Below are 16,660 nucleotides of genomic sequence, written 5' to 3' on the forward strand. Positions count from 1 at the left end.
AACTGAACCAGTGTGGGAGTGAAATGGCGGGTGAAAGTTTTCCTTGTAAATAAATCATTATTACAGAACTACTGATGTATTTTGAAAGCTAAAGCTAAGACAATTGGTATTTGACTTCTCTGTTAGAAATAAAAATGTACGAGTTCCACTGATATTGAAAATTTAACCCCTCAGGGGATAAAACACGCCCAGAATGATTCACTGACTCATCATCCCCCAACCCACACCGTTACAGATAGGTATTTGAAATTTAAGAAGGGTGTAAGAAGGGTGTTGATCTTTTACTGTAGGCATCATTTAAGAAGGAATTGTTCGATATTTTACACCTAAGAGTCTGAAATAGGAGATGAAAAGCTTTTTGAAAATATATCACTATAAGGCAATTTCGGAACAAGAACTACGAAAATTGGTATTTGTTTCCTCAGTCAGAAATGGAAAAAATACGTGTTTCAGCATTTTTGGAAATTAAACCATTAACTCAGTAAAAAGGCGGATGAAAGTCTTTTTTAAAAAAGATAAGTCATTATTAAAGTCCCTAATAATAATGTATTTTTAAAGCAGCGTCTAAGAACATTGGCAGTTGACATCCCAGTTAGAAACAAAAAATAATTTTTCCACAGTTTTTGGAAATTCAACTCCTAAGAGGGTGAAATAGGGGACGAGAATTTTTTAAGAAAATACTTCGTTACATTAATAATTTTTAAAGCTAAATTTATAAAAACTGGTATTTTACTTCCCGGTTAGAAACAAAGAAATACACTCCTGGAAATGGAAAAAAGAACACATTGACACCGGTGTGTCAGACCCACCATACTTGCTCCGGACACTGCGAGAGGGCTGTACAAGCAATGATCACACGCACGGCACAGCGGACACACCAGGAACCGCGGTGTTGGCCGTCGAATGGCGCTAGCTGCGCAGCATTTGTGCACCGCCGCCGTCAGTGTCAGCCAGTTTGCCGTGGCATACGGAGCTCCATCGCAGTCTTTAACACTGGTAGCATGCCGCGACAGCGTGGACGTGAACCGTATGTGCAGTTGACGGACTTTGAGCGAGGGCGTATAGTGGGCATGCGGGAGGCCGGGTGGACGTACCGCCGAATTGCTCAACACGTGGGGCGTGAGGTCTCCACAGTACATCGATGTTGTCGCCAGTGGTCGGCGGAAGGTGCACGTGCCCGTCGACCTGGGACCGGACCGCAGCGACGCACGGATGCACGCCAAGACCGTAGGATCCTACGCAGTGCCGTAGGGGACCGCACCGCCACTTCCCAGCAAATTAGGGACACTGTTGCTCCTGGGGTATCGGCGAGGACCATTCGCTACCGTCTCCATGAAGCTGGGCTACGGTCCCGCACACCGTTAGGCCGTCTTCAGCTCACGCCTCAACATCGTGCAGCCCGCCTCCAGTGGTGTCGCGACAGGCGTGAATGGAGGGACGAATGGAGACGTGTCGTCTTCAGTGATGAGAGTCGCTTCTGCCTTGGGGCCAATGATGGTCGTATGCGTGTTTGGCGCCGTGCAGGTGAGCGCCACAATCAGGACTGCATACGACCGAGGCACACAGGGCCAACACCCGGCATCATGGTGTGGGGAGCGATCTCCTACACTGGCCGTACACCACTGGAGATCGTCGAGGGGACACTGAATAGTGCACGGTACATCCAAACCGTCATCGAACCCATCGTTCTACCATTCCTAGACCAGCAAGGGAACTTGCTGTTCCAACAGGACAATGCACGTCCGCATGTATCCCGTGCCACCCAACGTGCTCTAGAAGGTGTAAGTCAACTACCCTGGCCAGCAAGATCTCCGGATGTGTCCCCCATTGAGCATGTTTGGGACTGGATGAAGCGTCGTCTCACGCGGTCTGCACGTCCAGCACGAACGCTGGTCCTACTGAGGCGCCAGGTGGAAATGGCGTGGCATGCCGTTCCACAGGACTACATCCAGCATCTCTACGATCGTCTCCATGGGAGAATAGCAGCCTGCATTGCTGCGAAAGGTGGATATACACTGTACTAGTGCCGACATTGTGCATGCTCTGTTGCCTGTGTCTATGTGCCTGTGGTTCTGTCAGTGTGATCATGTGATGTATCTGACCCCAGGAATGTGTCAATAAAGTTTCCCCTTCCTGGGACAATGAATTCACGGTGTTCTTATTTCAATTTCCAGGAGTGTATGTATTAGGAGATGAAAGTTTCTGTGGAAATAACACCACAAGAACGCAAAAGGCATGCTTAGCAAAAACCTTGGACTCTAGCTACCAGAATCGCTCTTGGTGAGACGTACATTCGGGAAAGACCGTGTTTCTATGGCCTTAATTACTGTGAAAAGTTTAGAAGGTGTTACAATTTTTTGAACAAAGTGACAAAACTCGTAGGATAGCGATATGCACATATACAGATCATGGTATTAACGCAAACATAAGGTATAAAAGGGTAGTGCACAGGCGGAGCTGTCATTTGTAGTCACGTGATACACGTGAAAACGTACCCGACGTGATGATGGCCGCACGACGAGAACTGACAAACTCTGAATGGTAGTTGGTATTAGATGCATGGGACAATCCATTTCGGTTATCGTTAGGGAGATCCATAGTGTCAAAAGTGGACCGAGAATACCGAATTTCGGGCATTACCTCTTACCACGCACAACACAGTGGTCGATGGTCTTCACTTAAAGACAGAGAGCACCGGCGTTTGCGTATTGTCAGTGCTAACAGACATACAACACTAAGTGAAATAACCGCAGAAATCAATGCGGGACGTACGAAGAACGTAGCCGTTGGAACAGTGCATCGAAATTGGGCGTTAATAGGCTATGGGAGCAGACGACCGGCTAGGGTTCGAGTGTGGGGCAGATCCCACGAAGCCACGGACCCAAGTTGTCAACAAGGCTCTGTGCAAGCTGGTAGTGGCTTCATAATGGTGTGGGCTGTATTTAAATGGAATGGACTGGGTCCTCTGGTTATGTTCGTCTACTTGTAGACCATCTGCAGCCGTTCATGGACTTCATGTTCCCAAACAACGATGCCATGTCAGTTGTTTATGACTGGTTTGAAGAACATTCTGGACAATTCGAGCGAATAGTTTGGTCACCCGGATTGTCCAACATGAATTCCATCTTACATGTATGGGACACAATCGAGAGGTCAGCTCGTGTACAAAATCCTGCACCTGTTCGCGGTTATGCAGGGCTATAGAAGCAGCGTGGGGACTTCCAAAGACTTGTGGAGTCCACGTCACGTCGAACTGCTGCGCTACACCGGGGCAAATGGAGGTTCGACACAGTGTTAATGAGGTATCTCATGACTTTTGTCACCTCACTGTATATACACACATTAAAAAAAAGTTGCATCACCTCGGTTCTGAGAGTTCCGGAACCTGTACAGAAAACTGGAATAGAGATCAACATAAACATCATTTCCGCCCTTTTTGCTGCTCATGAAAACGACACATTGCATGTTGTACCACTATACAGCGAGACCTACAGAGGGGGTGGTCCAGATTGCTGTACACACCGGTACCTTTAATACCCAGTAGAACGTCCTCTAGCACTGATGCATGCCTGTATTCTTCGTGGCATACTATCCACAAGTTCATCAAGGCACTGTTAGTCCAGATTGGCCCCCTCCTCAACGGCGATTCGGCGTAGATCCCTCCGAGCCATAATCCGTAGGTAGCGGTCATCCACTGCAGTAGTAGCCCTTGGGCAGCCTGAGCGAGGCATGTCATTGACAGTTCCTGTCTCTCTGTATCTCCTCCATGTCCGAACAACATCGCTTTGCTTCGCTCCGAGACGCCTGGACACTTCCCTTGTTGAGAGCCCTTCCTGGCACAAAGTAACAATTCAGACGCGATCGAACCGCGGTAGTGGCCGTCTAGGCATGGCTGAACTACAGACAACACGAGCCGTGCACCTCCTTCCTGGTGGAATGACTGTAACTGATCGACTGCCGGGCCCCCTCCGTCTAATAGGCGCTGCCCATGCATGGTAGTGGCCGTGCGGTTCTAGGCACTGCAGTCTGGAACCGCAAGACCGCTACGGTCGCAGGTTCGAATCCTGCCTCGGACATGGGTGTGTGTGATGTCCTTAGGTTAGTTAGGTTTAACTAGTTCTAAGTTCTAGGGGACTAATGACCTCAGAAGTTGAGTCCCATAGCGCTCAGAGCCATTTGAACCATGCATGGTTGTTTACATCTCTGAGCGGGTTTAGTGACATCTCTGAACAGTCAAGGGGACTGTGTGATACAACATACACAGTCAACGTCTATCTTCAGGACTTCTGAGAACTTTTTTTGATGTGTGTAAACGAAATTAAAAACGTAACAGGTGGAAAAACGTGAGTAAACTGTTATTTCAAAAGCAATCGCTATAACTGTTAATACATTTATCCACTGTGAGACTAGAATATCAAGTGTGTTCGGCCTACGAAACGTTGATTGTATCCAGGCGTGCACCTCTTGGCTCGAAGCAAATGGGCGGGCCCACATGGTGCCACGTTTGTTTGGATTACGCTGTGGAAGTTCCGTGGGCAAACTTTATACATTCTCCGTACACCCCTCTCTCTCACCATGCGATTTTCATACTTTTGGAGCTCTGGAGAACGGTATTCGTGTCCACCGATTTGCTTCGCACGAAGAGGTGCACGCCTGGGTTTTCGTAGGCGCCCGCAAACAGTTTTCCAGCAAGACATAGCGGCAGAAATATATTGTTATTTGACTGCTCCTCACAAGACTCCAGAGAGGATGTTAAATATATGTGATATTCAGGCGCTTGGCATGACATTTGGCGCCGAAATGTGCTGAGAAAATTGGCTCGCTGCGGTGCTCATTATAGCTACCTGGTTGACTTACTGAACAACGTAAGACACACACAGCGCTTCATAATTTTTAAGTATTGCAGGTCAAATAAATACAGGACCGAAGTAGCAACAGGCTGCTTTCGAACATTTTTAGATGTCAACCCGTCTTATTTCCAAACCCACTAATAGGGGAGTTAATGGTGTCTTAGTCCCCAGTATTTTTATACAAATAATAAGTCACATATACACCAAATTTAGTTGAGATTGCTCCATGTGTTCCAGAGTTACCTTTGCATGTTACACATTTTCACCTCCACTCTCAGCAGCAGGGGTGCTAGGGCTGTCCCACAGTACTTTTCTTTTTCCTGGCAGGAAGTGAGATGTGTGTCAAATCTGGCATAAATTGCTTCAGGCATTACATATAATGCTGATACGTCACACTCTTTGCAAACCCCACCCCAGCGTTAAAGTTTTTATTTCACTGTAACTGTCACGAACGAGGCTAGAGACCCAGAATATTATGGATTCGATGCCAGTATCAGTCGTTATCGAGTATTTTTTTCCTGGCCCGGCTTCTCACATCGATTAACATCTTTAGAGGTGGTGGAGGACTATTACCCCCTCCTCAAGGTATTTTTGTACAAATAATACATATAAAGAATCATGTACATACAAAATTTTGTTTAAATGGCTCCATACCTTCCTGAGTTATGCTTCCACGTCAGCCTCTTTGCAACCACACCACCACGCCTTACCCCACAGTGATCCTTTCCAGACATCAAGTGATACACGCATTAAGTTTGGTTGAAATCGACCCAACGGTTAAGGTGGAGTTGTGGAATGTGCATACAAACATCCAATGATTTTTATCGGTATGCATGTGACAGCGTGCTTGCCTAGTATGTTTCAAAACGCCGCGCATAAAAACGGATTTTTCGCTGCTCGTACCTCGAGTCTACAGAGGTATGGTCAAGTGTTCTGGATAGCCCTCGGGCTAGGGACCGTTTGTGTACCCAACAGAAAGATCGTGTTAGTGTCACTGCCCTACAGTACAGGGTCAAAGTATGAATATTACAAGCTTCCTCCTGCTTAGGGAAATAGAACTAGCCGGTTGGTTCATTTTGCATTTGATGTCCTCTGCGGTGCGCCTTAAAGAGCTTACGGAGGCACCATTTACTTCCTGGGCGATTCCTGAGAAAACCCCCAAAAACACTTTTTTTACTGTATTTTCGCCTTCACCAGCGGACAAAAGCTCAGCAGAGTATTCCAAGACGGAAATGCACAGCAAATGGCTGTAATTTTTAAGATATATTTTTAAAATCCCGTTTTAGAACAACCTTGAAAAGTTTCTTCATATCTTTATTCGTTTCCGAGATACACACGTTCAAAGTTACTTTACTTGTACAAGTAAAACAGGCACGTAAAATCCGGTATGAAGTTAAACGTGGTTTATAAAGTGACATAGGACGCAGAAATATTCTTTAAATTGTCTCTGTTATCTGGGAACGCCACGTTGTAGTGCTGAAGCACATGCAAAATTTCGGTCTGAGGTGTAAAATTAGTTTTGCATTGTTTGAGTTTGACACAAGTAAACTATCTAAATTTTACTGATCAACACATTTCTCTCGTATGAGTTACATGTCCTGCTGCAGCGGAAAAATGCTCTTATCGGCGAATGCACTCCGGTTTAAAAGACTGACTGAATAGTGCGTACCAGCTGCCTCCCTCTACCTTTCTCAGCACCTTTAAAATTATGGGCCAGAAATGTTGATTTGCGAACATAATGTATTCGCGCTTTTTTGTGCTTGGAGAGAAGAAAACAGAGGCACAGGCAAAGAGACGTAAAAGTAATAAATACTGGAAGATAGTAGACATGGTGGTGGTACAGGAAGAACGAAGGAGACAATGGCAGTGTGAGAGAAAGAGGGGAACACAATGGCAGTCGATTATAGTTGATAGTGACAAAACTAAAACTCCTCCCGAACGGGCCATGAAGGCCCAACGGCACCGACAGGCCGCCGTGTCATCCTCAGCCCACAGGGGTCACTGTATGCGGATATGGAGGGGCATGTGGTCAGCACACCGCTCTCCCGGCCGTATGTCAATTTCCGAGAACGGAGCCGCTACTCAACAATCAAGTAGCTTCTCAGTTTGCGTCACAAGGGCTGAGTGGAGCCCGCTTGCCCACAGCGCTCGGCAGACCGGATGGTCATCCATCCAAGTGCTAGTCCAGCCCGACAGCGCTCAACTTCGGTGATCTGACGGGAACTGGTGTTATCACTGCGGCATGGCCGTTGGCACAGTGACAGGACAGTGCTAGGAAAAGAGTGAAGCGGACAGTGCTGGGGAGGGGGCAATAAAGAGGAAGTAGAAGTGGGTGAGAGCCAGTGATAAAGAGAGACAGAGTATACGACAATGACAATCAATGCGGAAGACAGAGATAGTGACAGTGAGAAGAGAGAGCAGCAGTAGGAAGGAAGGGATGAGATATTAGCAGTTAGAGAGGGAAAAAGGGAGACAGTGACAGTGAAAGGAGACTGTAGTAGCAGGGCAGAACGAAGGAGACTATAGCTGTAAGACAGGAGACAACGAGACAGACAGACAGACAGACACACACAAAGAGACAACGACAATGAGCTGGACTGAACGAGTGAGTGAGGAAGGTCAACTGGGAATGGATGGGTGTGAGCGACTTACAACGATGGAGTAGTATGTATGAGTGAGTTACACTTAGGAGAGCGTGTGGGAGTTTGAAGTGAGTTGTATGGTAAAAAAAGCGGGTATATGTTCGCACGCCAAAAGTTTTGGGAAAATTTTAAAGGTGCTGAGGAAGATAGAATGAAGCAGCTGGTACATCACTTCTCAGTGTTTTAAATGATCAGGAACATTTTCGCATTTTTTGTGCTACGATAGCAGCATTTTTCCTCTGGTAAATACGGGGTGTTCAAGAAGTCTCTCCGCAGTGCCGTATGATTGTTGCCCGCGCGTGCCGTATGCCGCAATGAATATACCAAACGAAACACAGTGAAAAACAAGTTATTAATTCATTGAATATTCATTTTTACTTACAAATTTTCACATTAGATGTTGAAAGTGTCCCCCCTGTTGTTGAATACACAATTCAATTCGTATAATCATATTTCCCAACACAACCTGTAACATTTCTTCTGTAACAGAAGCAGTGAAAGTGGATATTGCAGTTTTCAATTCATCTATGGATTTTGGACGGTTTTTATAGACAGTTGCTTTCGCTTCACCCCAGAAGAAAAAGTCAGTTGGTGTTAGGTCAGGCGATAGTGGAGGCCAAAAGTCCCTGTGAAATTAAGCGATCACCGAAAACATCAGCAAACAGTGACATTGAAACGCGAGCTGTATACGCGGTTGCAGTATCTTGTTGAAAATAACCGTTCAGTTTTTCACTTAACACAAGTTCTCTGTGAATGGGTACAGAATATCACTGCAGTATCGTTGTGCGTTTATTGTTTCGTTGAAAAATATGGGACCCACAATCCGACGTCTAGAAATTGCAATCCGAACTCCTATTTTCACAGAATGGAGTGGTTCCTCATGAATACACAATGGATTCGCAGTACTCCACATATGAGAATTTTGCAAGTTCATGTACCCGGGTAAATGAAACCACGCCCCATCAGTGAAAAGGTTTCATTAAGAATATCCCTTCCATTTTGTTGAACGACATTTTTGAACCATTGACAATAATGCAGTCTCTTGCCATGTTCAGTATTTTTCAATTCTTCCGCGAATGTCGCTTTGTATGGGAAAAAGTTCTAATTTTACTTACAGCTGTGTGGGCCGTTCCGACACTAACATAGATTTCCTGGGCGAGTTTTCTTGCTGACTTGGTAGGACTCATGGACATTTTATTGGAAATGTCGAGTAGTTTATCCTCAGACAAAACGCTAGGACAACCACTTCTCGGTGCATCTATCACTGAACCCGTACTTCAAAATTTGTTAATCAAATCTCGCACAGTATCGCGATGTGGGAGTGTTATCTCCGGGGAAAACTGAATTAAATGTTTGACGAACTGAAACTGTGTATTTACCGCCAGCTTTGAACACTTGTTCGACTAAAAAGACACGTTTTTCAATGGTTAGCATTTTAACAGTGACAAAAACGAAACAAACGAAGGAACTAAACTTAACGTTCACGTCAACACGTAACGACACACACCAACGATACTACTGACGCTGATGGTGATGATGATGATGATGATGATGATGATGATGTCGTGTGGCTAGGGCCTCCCGTCGGGCAGATCGTTCGCAAGTCTTTTGATTTGACGCCACTTCGGTGACTTGCGCGTCGATGGGGATGAAATAATGATGATCAGGATAACACAACACCCAGTCCCTGAGCGAAGAAAACTCTGACCCCGCCGGGAATCGAACCCGGGTCCTTAGGATTGACAGTCCGTCGCGCTGACCACTTTTTTTTTTTTGAATCTCATTTTGTTCGTTTTCGTTCGTTGTATCTGCTCGAGGCGGACGTCGCAAGACACCCGTTTCAGTTCGTCATTGGTCTATTAACTCAGTTTTTTTATTACAGTGGGTATCTAACCCGCTGACCGAACACGCTGAGTTACTGTGCCGGCCTTTTTTGTTCGTTGCATCTGCTCGGAGCGGACGTCGTAAGACATCCGTTTAAGTTCGTTGTTGATCCATTAACTCAGTTTTTTTATTACAGAGGGCAGCTAACCCTCTGACCGAACACGCTGAGCTACCGTGCCGATGCTGGCTGAGATAAACGAAACAGTGGAGTGTTGGGAGAGTCCACTTGAAGGGAAGTAACATAAGCAGGCGAACAATAGAAAGGCACGTGCGGCTAACAATCATACGGCACTGCGGAGAGACTTTTTGAACACCCCGTATATACACAAGTGAAGAGAACAATCCTGATCAGTTACGGGGTCGATGACGACTCCCGCGACACTGGAAAATATCGGCAATCTTTATGAGGATATTTCAATTCTGCTGCCGTGGAAGAACAAATCTAGGAAATCAGGTGTCAGTACAAGAAGAAGAAGAAGAAGAAGAAGGTAGGGCGTGAAGTCGCCTCCTCCCTCCTCGTCCGTTAACGCTGGCGGCCGACGGCCACGTTTTGTGTTCTACTATATAGAGGTCAAACGTGATAATGTATTAACGCGAGTCCTAACTGACTGCGTCGCTTCAGTCCGCTGCGATCTGCCGAAACGTGAGGCCGATCGAGAGGCAGGAGAGCGGTTTCTTTGTCCGCCGGCCGTGGAGGCCGCTTCCGCGAGGCCGGCCTTGTCTGAGCGGTCTGGCGCCTGGTGTGTATAGGGATTTGGGTTGCTGGCTGCTGGCTACTGGCTGCTGCGTGCACGTGCCGCCACTTGACCTTTGCGCCGTTCTGCCCTCCACTCCCCCCCCCCCCCCCCCTCGCGACGTGATGGCAGTCATTATCGTGAACCGTGGCTGCAAAGGGCGATGCGATCCTCACACTAGACCTGCATCTACAACTGAATCGTTCGCCGTTGCAACCAACATTTTTGTAGGAACTGAGTTGAAGTTGAAATGGCATTATACGTATGCACTAGCCTTTTCCCCGCGGCTTCACCCACCCATGCGTTCAACACATCTCCTCCTTCCATTCTACGCGTCCACCTCTATGAGCCGTGGAAAAAATTGAAGTTTTGAAGAGCGCGCCGCAGCGCGTAGTGTAAAGCAGTCGCCCTCCGTTTCTGGCGGTGGCGCCGCTGTGGCAATCGCAGCTTTGATGTCTCCCTCTGGTGGGAAAGGGGAAAGATTGCCTGTTCACGTGCATTTAAGGGGCGCTATGAGCTCGCCTAGAGTCAGTCTGTCAGTCTCGGCGAGTCTGGTCAGTTGGTCAGCCGGGCCAGTGTGGGGCATTCAGTGTCTGTCTGTCGTCCGGAGTGCCAGTATGTGTTAGGCCGCCAGTTTGCTCGAGTTTTTTCAGGCAATGGTCACTGGCGGTTGGATCGATCGGTTGGTCGGTCGCGCACTGGGACACAAGATGACTTGTCCGTCTTGAGCGTCGGCGCATGTGAGATCGCCACGTCAGTCCAGTGGGCCGCGCCGTATAGCGAGGGGTTGTGGCTTCGCGGCCGACACGAGAGCAACAGGAGTCAACCCACGACATCGGGCTGGCGGGGGCGAACTGTGACGCCGCGAGACGGGAGATTGGCGCGCCTTCCTGCGTCCGTGGAAGCGGCTGGCAGCGGACGGTTCGGGAGAGCGTTTTGGGGGTGCTGCGCCAGGTCTTCGCCAGAAATCGCAGTTTATTAGAACTTAAGTGACTGGAGATGTGCTGTTCATTTACTTTTTAAATTAGACTTGTTTTCTTGGTCAGTCTCTCGTCCCCAGCTTGCTCGTCTGTCTCTCGTCCGCATTTCTTAGCCAGTTAGTGTCTGTCTGTCTGTCGGTATGCCGTACGTTAATAGCTGCCTCTGTCCTGCTTGTCGGATTCGGTGTTAACGAATTTATTGCTTAAGGTTTAAAGGCCGAATTCCTGAAATATGTTTTTATCTTACCTATCATCTTGAGAGGCGGTATATGTGTAATGTAAAGCATGTTTGTACATTTTATATAAGACTGCATTTCAAGGGGTTTTATTTAAATGGTCATTTTAGTATATAAAGTTGCCACCCTTCCACCGTAAGAGTGTTCCTTTAAAAACAAGTTGCACTTTCGGTGGCAAGTAATTTTTTTTAAATGTGTTGGTTTTGTATCATTTCCATCCCGCTTACGGTGTGCATAGTTTGTGTGTTTGTGTGAGTTGTTAAAATTTTTAGTTTAAAGTAATCTGGTGTGTTGCAGATTTGCACCAGTGTAATCTTTCAGAGGTTGTTGTGAGCGGTCGTGACTACGGCCGTAGTCTAAGGGAGCAGCAAGCTTCTCAGTCCGAAAGCTCATACTGTAAAAATATTGTTATTTCTGCCTCTGAATAAATTGTAACTTGATATTTAGAGGGTGCTTCCTGATTATAATTTTAAATCTGTTTAAAAAAAGGGCTTTTAGGAACAAAATTTCCATTTATTGAAAAAAATTTAATTTGTTTTCATCAGTTACCCACTGGCAACTACTTCCACGCTCACATAGTGTGATTAAATGTGTTAATGCTCTTGATGAATCGCTAGTAAATAAAGTAAATTCTTAAGAAAAGGTTTTGAAAGTAAATTCACGGTTCACTCTTCCTCCCCCTGTCTGTCATTATCCTCCCACCTCTATCTCTCTGTCTCTTCCTCCACACTCTGCTTCCCCTATCTTCCTTCTCCCTTCCTCTGACCACATCCTCCTTCCACTTTATCTTTCCGTCTCGACCTCCCCCAATTCCTTTTCCACCTCTGCACTAACCCTCTACACCTTCCACCTGCCTCATACACTTCTCCCTCCACCCCTCTCTCTGACCATTTCCTGCTTCCCCAGACTCTGTCCGTCTCCCCTCTATTCATTCCAACCTGACCCAAGCCATGCTCAGCAGCACACATAGCCCATAGAATGCACTTCAACAAAGGCTTGAAAATCATTTATTTACCTCTGACACACGCCACCAGCTGAAGCAGGTCGACAAGGCAGGCTGATACTACTCCAATACAAGATGCGTGTCATGGGCTGCAACCTACATGTTGGGGCCTGGAAAACTGTTTCTTACCTCTAATGTATAGGCAGCTCTGCAAAGCAGGTTGAGTTGGCTGGCCGATATTGTTCCTACAAAACATGCCTGTAATGCAGGGCACCTTGTACATCTGGGGCTGGAAAAAAAAACTTTTTGCCTGTACCTCTATTCCTATATGAACTAGGAAGTTATAAGCTCCACAGTGCTCATGATTGTGAGAAATGCTCTTTCTGTGCCAAATTTAGTTGAAATCGATTAGGGGTTTGAGAGAAGATCCCAGATACACGCACACACGTTAACTCTGCTTATACATACAATAGATTTCATATGCTCTACGAGGCTGTTTGCAGGCGGAGCTGTTGTGTATAGGAAGGATGCAATGCCGAAAGACTGTACAAAATACATATTGATGGTCGATGACTGGTGAAAGGACTGGCGCCTGACTCTGGACTTTAATATCGTGCATAAAGAAACGAAGAGATCCATTATTGTTCGACAACACTATTTGTGACTCAAAGCGAAATGACACTTAAAATAGATTGAAGGAAAAGCAAATGCCAGCTGAGATTCATTGCAAGAATCTTAAGGGAAATGTAAGTCATCCATGAAAGAAGTGACTTACAATACACTTGTTCGCCCAATTCTGGAATACTGTTCATCACTCTGGGACCTTTACCATGTCGGGTTAAGAAAGGAGATAGACGAGATCCAACGAAGAGAAACACATTTTGTCTCGGGACCATTTAGTAATCATGAAAGTTGGACACATCTTTGACCTCGAGTAGAAATCCTTACAAGAGAGGCATAAAGTATGTGTTTGTGCAAAGGAAATGACTATGTCCAGTCGTAAGGAAGGTATGGATATGACGTGGAGTACTGTGATAGCATGGGAAGAGTATGTCAAGTCATAAGAGTGGTACCGATATTTCTATTTCCAGGACCACAGCCGTCAACAGAGTGTATTTCCGATACTTCATTCATTGTCGAATGTCGTTCAACTGAGACTGTGATCATAACATTTAGTTGTAAGTACAGGAGTAAAATAAATATGTGACCGATTTCTTAGGATAAATATTCTACCTGTGTGTGCTCGACCTCAAGCACCGGTGACCTGTGCTGGAGTGATTCACGTTTCCCTGTTAACGGTAGGAGCTGTCAGACTGGAGATGCCTGTTGGAGTGTAGGAATTTCGATGAATTAACCGTGTTGACCTCTATACGACCGAATAGCGAACTGATACTTAGTATGTGTTTGATAGCTTTCGTGAATGCGTGGAAATTTGAGAACATTGAATATGGAGGTGCGTTTGTGCTGGATCGTTATTCCCTCCCATGTAATTTGTTCGGTTGACTGCTTCTGCACATTTTGCGCCTTTATTTAGTTGAGAGAAGGTCGGTTGTGGTGTGTGCATCTAGCATATGGAAGACACATTTGCCGGTTCTCTAGACATGAGAAACACTTTAGTTGATCTTGTAAATTATAGAGATGATTTGGAATCTACTACATCACCAACATCGGTATTTGAGAGTGGAAATATCAGTTTCCTCTATTTGTTTCGAGTTGCCAAGTAAATGTCTTCACATACGTGACAAGTTTCTAGGTAGTCAGTGGTTAACAGCACACCCCACCTAACTAAAGTTTTGGGTTTGTAGAGAAATATTTTGACTCTATATCTTGGGAATTATGTTGCACTAGCGATCGATAGGATGCTGCCTAGTGCTCGATATCGAGAAGTACCGCCAAAATGGTATAATATTATGGTGAACCATGTGAAAATACGTATGTTCTTGTAATCCCCGAGTATGGAGATGTGTGTAGGAAAGCGAGCAAGCAAGGATTCAGGTTTGGACCAGAAACAATAACGTGTTTGTGATGAGGGGAAACGAGCCCGAATTTGTAGAACAGTTCTGAGAGCGACTTCGGTCCTCTGAGGGTGCTCTGGTCGCGTGTTGGAGGTGGACGACTTGTGATTGTCAATTGCGGGAAAATATCTAGTGCTGTGAGTGGTATATACGGTACTGTCCGTCTTTGCGGTATATGTACCAATGATGTAAAAGGGATGACTTTCTTTGGCACAGGATATGAACTGTATGTTTACGACATCAACACAGTACATAGTGATATATTGTTGGGTTGGAGATCAGTTTCGCACACTAATATTCAAGCTCCTGTCTTCAGTGGGAGAGCAGTGTAATTGAGTAGTAGTCTTTCCATATTTGACATAATGTAGGGTACGCAGTGATATATTGATGGGTCACAGGTCAGTTTCACGTTCTAATATTCAAGCTCATGTACTCGGTGGGAGAGCAGTGTCTAGTTTGTAAGATTTAATTGCCAGTGCAATATGGCGATCTGTGTAAAATAACCGCTGAAAGTCTTGTCTGCAGAAGGAAAGAAGGTGGATGGTGTTTTGATACCAGCGGCATCAGTAATTTGGCTAGTAAATTCGGTAAGAGCCAATCATAATGCTCGATTCATTCACATCCGTTGTCCTGGGATACAGGAGCCTCTACATAGCGGGGGAACGTTTGTGTGTGTTGAAAGCAGGAAGTGTAACACGTGATGGACGGAGTGGCACGTTAGGTCCACGAGAAAGACTGCATTTGACGTTACTCTGCGCTATTTTCGTAAACAGGTTCTGTTAGGGGAAGAATTTCCGTGCATACAAGCTGAGACATCACGAAAACTCCTACAAAAGGGAGCGTTAACTATTTCCGGGACACTATACAATTTCCACAAGGTCGACTCGGTTCTTATTTTAGATAGCCATTTGGCTTCAGTATAACATTGAGAAAGTTGCTAGATACACTTGCGACAGTATGTAGCTACGCGCAGTGTTGCGTCAGTCACGCTGGGCAGTGAAGTACAGTTAGATGCGTCTCTCATGATGCATTAGGAACAATGTACGCTGTGCTACTCTGTCATCAATGGTAAACACGCGTGCTGCCTGGAGACGTCTTGCGTATAGGAGCTGTGTGAACGCGCCTTGGAGCAACTGCGGTCGCGTCAGCAGCGGTGTCTAGGTGAACACGTATTTCGAGAGGAATTTCTCAGGTGTCAAGTATGAAAGGGATGTTGCCACCTCATGCATGTGGGCATCTGTGCATGGTTTGACAGCTGACGGCCACGTCACTTCGCAGGTTCAGTGGACAGGGGGTGGCAGATGGTGCTTGCACACGTTGATTGCGTGTCTGTTGCATAATTTTGTGAGTGGGCCTGTAGGCTGTGCTATGCGCTATTTGGACAGTTTACGAGTTGATTTCGTGTCTGCACATCTGTGTACTGCATTATTTAGGAGCAGTTTGCATGTCTGTACTGAAATTATTTCAGTAATTTAGGAGGAGTTTGCGTGTCTGCAGAGCGTTATTTAGGTGCAGTTTACAGGTCTGTGGGCTGTGTGGTGTGACCCCAAGCATGTGTTTTGTATCAGTGTGATAAATATACTCCATCCCTAAGTAAATTGTTCCAAAATAAATAAAGTACGCTCCTTCCTTACTCTCTCCAGCAGGACAGTGCAGGCTGAGTCATTTTCGGGCCATTTTCCCCCACCCCAGACCACCATCTTGGATTACATCACAGGAGGGATGACATGCATTCATAGTGTTTCAGTTTCTTATATTTTTATCCTCAGACTCGATGTTGACATTGCGGAGGCAAAACCAAGATTGAAAGTCAAACAGTCTTAGTATGAAGTGCGAGCCCTCACTCTTGCTGTACCTGGATGCCCGGAAATGTATTGGCACAATCGCTGCTGATCAATAATGGCTGGCAAAGTTGCAGAACCTGCAGCTGTCATTCATGTGACAGACATTCTTGTTAGACAAGATCGGCAGGTCATTTCTAAGGGCAGTATAAATACACCTTTATGGGTGTTGCTCAGATATGACCTTACCAACAAGCCCGTGTTGTGTTGAGCTTCCTCCGATTTCCTACACAATGATAAGCAGAGGTAGGCTACGGAATGGTGCAGTAACTGGCATCGTAGGAAAGTGGGACAGGAGCAGAAATGATTAGTGAACAAGTATTACATCAAACAGAAGAATTACATAACTTTTACTTCTCCAAATGTGTGAAGACCCATTACAGATAATGCGGCAAGAAACAGAACCCAGTATTACAGTAGTAACAACAACAGTTATGGAGCTGTAACTAGGCGGCGTCTGCATAGCTTCATGTAAGGAAGTCGCTCCGAGTGTGAGTGGGGTGAACCACTGTCGCCGTCCCTCCTATACTGCGGC

At 45.9% G+C, this 16,660-nt stretch overlaps 1 protein-coding gene and 1 pseudogene across 1 annotated transcript in view; both read right to left on the minus strand.

Moving 5' to 3' along the window:
- Positions 1-16,660, minus strand: part of LOC124788135 (F-box only protein 32) — a 542,142-nt gene that overhangs the window by 315,378 nt on the left and 210,104 nt on the right. The window lies entirely within an intron of this gene.
- LOC124790334 lies at positions 6,987-7,104 on the minus strand (annotated as a pseudogene).

Source organism: Schistocerca piceifrons, chromosome 3 (genome assembly GCF_021461385.2).
Source record: "Schistocerca piceifrons isolate TAMUIC-IGC-003096 chromosome 3, iqSchPice1.1, whole genome shotgun sequence".
In the NCBI taxonomy this organism is placed as follows: Eukaryota; Metazoa; Arthropoda; class Insecta; order Orthoptera; family Acrididae; genus Schistocerca; species Schistocerca piceifrons.